Source organism: Solanum lycopersicum, chromosome 2 (assembly GCF_036512215.1).
Source record: "Solanum lycopersicum chromosome 2, SLM_r2.1".
In the NCBI taxonomy this organism is placed as follows: domain Eukaryota; kingdom Viridiplantae; phylum Streptophyta; class Magnoliopsida; order Solanales; family Solanaceae; genus Solanum; species Solanum lycopersicum.
This window is the reverse complement of record NC_090801.1, coordinates 59,988,533-59,994,007: the sequence shown is the minus strand read 5'-3', so window position 1 is coordinate 59,994,007 and position 5,475 is coordinate 59,988,533.

Here is a 5,475-nt window from a genome sequence, read left to right as displayed (position 1 = left end):
TAGTAAAGGTAAAATTGTCCCAATTAAAATAGTCCAAGGACAAAAATGATTTCTTTTTGTTTTGGAGCAACAGTTGGATAAAATAGCATATTTTGAATAATAATTAAAAAAAATAGCAAGGTTTAAAATTTATCAATTTTGAATAATTTAAAAATATTTTTAACTCTTAAGAGTACTTAGTCAAACTTTAAATGAACGGTAGGAACATTTTAAATAGTCCAAGGGAAAAAAGTAATGCATTTTCTCTTATTTTTGAGTCCGTGGTAGAAAAAATATTTTTAAATTTTAAATTTGAACCGTTTTATTCAATCACAAAATAGAACAATTACAAATATTTTTAAATTATTTGGCTAGTTAGAGGGTATTTTAAAGCTAATTAACTAGCATCAATTATAATTTATAGCCAAAAATATTAATGAAGATAAAATTTGTTTGTTTCCTTCTATGTATAACACGTACTAACTTGAAATTCTAAATCTATCTTATAGATTAGATGTAAAATAAAATAATTAGTGGGAGTATATAGTATGATTAGCATTTAATTGTTGACCTAGTTAACTTGTAGTATTACACAACTTAAATTGCATTAAATATAAACGTACCTAATACATAAAGGAAGCTTATCTATGTGACGTGGAGGATTTTAACTTTTTCTACATCACCTCCTAATCAATATTTGATTCAACCTTAAACAATCTAATTAATTCTTTTCTTATTAGCTAGGTCATTATAAAAAAAAGATTTGCTTTTATTAATTGTTGATCATTAAAAACTTTCATTGGTTTGATTAGAAGAATTGATTTTGTTTAAAATAAAATTTATAAATTAGCCAAGGACAAATAAAATTGTCTTGATTAGGTACATTGATGTTGCAATTATCAAACATTATGTGCTATCTCTTAGCTTTCTAAAGAGCAACAAATAACTTGGCTTATATCTATTTGCACCAATAAATAAACATGTTAAAATAATGTGTGCGTAAGTTCGATTCTGAAATTAAGTTTATCAAAAATGAAAGTAAAAAGAAAATTTAATATTATGGCTTAACTATTTTTTCAAGAATAAGAGCGTACAAATAAAATAAAAAAAAAGTTAATCTATAAGATTAAAAAAATAAAATTTGTTAGAACTATAGATAAGTAGCGGGTCTCTAATAAGCGAAGTTTATATCAGGTACATAAAAGTTAAAAAAATATCAATTATATAATTCGTGCTAAATTATGAAAGATCGTTAGCTATAACATTAAAATTAGAATTATTGATACGCCGCATACAACTTTTAATTACTCACTGCGAACCAGCAAGTAACCATTGTCTAAAGGATTATTATTAATTGATTAATGAGTTTGTGGCCCTTTGCTTGTATGTAGAAGCAATCTATTTTAAACCAATCCTAATCCAAGAGGTTCCAATAATTAAAACAGTCTTAAGTACATTATAAAAAGTCCACTTTTACTGCACATTTAGTTTATATTAATTAATTAATTATTATTTTTAAAGAAAAGGTGGATTCTTATAATTTCCTCACATAACATGAAAGGGCTTTCTAATTTTAAATTAGGTTTATTTGTGCATTAACAAATTAAATATCTTTTAATATTATTAGGATAAGTTAACATATTAGTAATAACAAATAATGTATATTATATGTCGCAAAGAGAGGAATCAAATTGTGTTTCAAGGCAAAAGAAGAGAAATATCGGACTTCGTGAAGAGAATAATTCAAACGTATTTTAGAGGTTACCTCAAAGTGAAATTAACTAAATACTTGACAATATTGAACTACAATCCATGTTAAAGTAGTCAATAGATGGTTAGGAGATGAAAGGTTATTAGTTGAGTTCGATTTCTTTTTTTTAAACGGTAAACTTTTCTTTGGTAATAAAATACTTACTTACCAAAAAAAAAAAAATGCAACTCTGAGTTGATATAGTTATATAAAAATAAAACAATAACTTATTAGACCTAGCTATATATCCGAAGAATGATATTGAAAACAGATACTTTACTTACACAATATAAAATAAAAATAAAATTACGTACTCATAATTTTCTAACCATTCCAATTATAAAACTACAATAAATATGTTATTGTGATGGCTGTAAATCAATACCAATATTGTATATAGGATTAATATAATAGTAAAGTGTCTTTTCTAATCAATGCAAAATAGTGGTATATTGACAAAGCATACATGTGAGTGTAAAGCCTTTGGGTCCCCCCCACCCCCCAGAACCCCCCCCCCCCCCCCCAACAAACTCAAAAGAAAGAATACTTAATAAAATAAAATTGTATATAAGAACTGTGTAGTTGAGTTACTCATTGTGCAAAAAGGGTTTGGTTATATATTGAAAGCACATGCATCCAACCTTGTGTCTGTTATACTATAACTCTTCTTTCTTTCTTCAATTAAATTTCTAAACAATGATTAAGATTGAGATTGAGATTTTCCCCAGATGCTAAAAGTTAGGCTTTCCTATTATTATTTATCATTATTTCGATCTTTTTTCTCGTATTATTTATTATCGTCATTATTTTTTTCTAACGATTTTAAATATATATTATTGTACTTGCATTTTATACTTGAGCGTAGGACTTTTAGAAATAACATTTTTACTTTCACGAAGTAGGAATAATAAAATCGCATACATGTCATATCGTTTCTAAATTAAACTTTCGCCTGTGAAATTACCGTGAATATATGATTGTAATTGTAGTACTAAAAGTTATATTAAGTTCTTCCCCATGGGCTATTACTATTTTTCTCACTAACTTAAGGTTATATGTCTCTCTCCAAATGAAGAAGGCATGACCTCCATTTTCCTAAAAGAAAAATAATAATAATTTTGGTCTCTCTATACAAGGAGTTACATTTCAATTTATTTTTTTGGTTTCTTGTTTCTCGTCCATACAGTATATCTTATATAGTAAAGGGCACAATTTATTCATGTATTGTTTTAAATTTAGCAAGTTTACCTTTTTTTTTTTCTTTTTAAATTGGGGGTAGGGGTGGGGCAAGGGGAAATAGAGAAGGAATTACGATGTAGGGAATCGAATCTTAACCGATAAGGTAAGAGTTCTGTAGCTAGATAACCAACTAAGTTTTCCTTCTATCAAATGCTTAGTCTAATTTTATTTTCGACTTTCGAAAAAAATTTGATCTTTCTTTTTAATCCTAATATCGAATCTAAAAGTAATTTGAAACATCTTTTTTTTTAAATGTCCTTTTTTAAATAATTTGAACACGTATAGTTTAGTTAAATCATGTTGAGTCAATAATAAATATGAGATGATTTACTAATAACAAATAAATACACCAAAAATCTATCAGATAGCTTCGAAGTACAAAGGCAAATTATCTATTTTATAAATGTGTTAATTAAGATTTGTTCATCATATATAATTTAGGATTAAACTATATGTTGACATTCCATAGCAAGTTCAAAGATATGTGGTTGAGATGTATGTTTGTAATATGTAATTTATTCTCATTTTTGGTATTCAGTGTCAATTTATTGAAATTCACATTAAAAAAAATCTTAATTAAGAATTAAAAAATATTTACTATAGCTTAATAACTTCTAAATTTTTTTGTGTGTAATTGTGTATGACATCAATACTTATAGGAAAGAAAAATCGTCATTGTTATAAAAAATTGTACTAAAAAGTCCTTATTGATGAAGTCAACATTTCTAGATTTAAATAATAGTAATTTACATCTAATATATGTAGTGTAGGTATATGAAAGCTCACCAAACATTGACAACTAGTGATGCAAATTAAAAATAAAGAAATTAATGCCACTCAAAAATATCATGCGATTAAAGATGGAGGCTTAAAATTCTTCAATCATTATTATCTACGGCTGAAAAAATCAATTATTATACCATTACTAGCTAGCTAGGCTACGTGCTTAATTCACTTCATAAAATTTGTGGGAAGTATTGTCAACCATAAATTGTTTCAAAATGATTATGGCTTTTTTAAACATTAAGATATGATATGAATAAATTAGATTTGTCAAAAGAATAAAATGCTTAAATATTAGAAATGAGATTTTTTATTTTATTTTTTTTAAAAAAGAAGAAAATAGAAGAAGAGTCTCAAAATAAAGTTAATGTAATAACATATTCGATTAAACTTATAAGCTGATCAAATCAATATATAAAAATATTTTTTGTTTTTATTTATCTATCTATTCATAAACACAAAAAAATATTTATATATAAGTCAAATCAGTCATAAATTGATGACTCTTAAGTTATAGTTTTACAATTTATTTACACATGATTTGAGTTGACCGAGCATTTTATGTTTTTATCCCTAAGCATACTATCTCTTCTTCAAAACATATAATTTGAACATGTGTAATTAAAAAAATAATTGGTTCATACAAAAAAAAAAGTACAACTATTTATATTAAATATTTTAATATCTAAACCAAAAAAAACAATGTTAAATGTTTATCTATCAACTCAAACGATGTATAATAAAATTATATTCATGGTTGATATTCTCGAAAACTCGTCCTATTTAATCGTCCTAATAATTTATAGCATATGCTTTTACTTTAGCATCGCCACTTTAATTCCTGGTTGACCTAACAATTGAAGTATCACCACAACTAATTAGGAGTGACAAATGGAGTTACAAATCCACAAGAAAATTAAAGAAGAAATTATTCCAAATTGTAGCCATAAGAGATGGATAAGATGAAAGAAACAAAATTGTAGAGCAATTTTGGGGAATGGACATCACTAAAGATGATGATTTGATAGGAGGTTTATTTTTTATTTTTTTTTATATATTTTTAAATAAAATGTAATGTAGCTTTCTCTATAGAATTAGAATAGACCTTTTAAAAGCAATTGTCTCCCTAACTTCAAGAACCCCATGTTACTACCTACCTTCATTTATATTTTCATGTCTCCTTCAATATCCTCTTTTCTTTTTGCTACTACATTTAATTTTCTATTATTGGGGTTTTGACACGTAATATAAATTTATTTATTAGCTAATTATCTTCATGTATTAATTTGATTTTTTGAATTTATATTTTTGTAGTAATAAAATCATGATAATCACGTATTGTATTGATGATTTCAATTTATTTGACATCTAAGTGTAATTCATTGATATTGTTATTGGGAATCTCTTGATGCTAGATTCTGAATTTCTTCTTAAAACATATTGATTTTTTTTTTTATGCTTGTTTTAATTTTTTTTTTCTTTAATGTGTTGAAATATTTTGTCTGACAAACTTTTTCGTTGTTTGAACTTTTCTTCCAACTAAATACAAAAAGAAAAAGGCATTTCAATTGTTGTGAAAATAATAATAATCTGACTTTTGAAACATGTATTAGATTTTGTATAATTTTTAGGAATCTCACAGTGTAAGCACTCAAATTAGATTCTTATCTTTTTTTAGTTTTTAAAAATCTATTCAAATTTGTGTCATCGTGATCTATCTCATT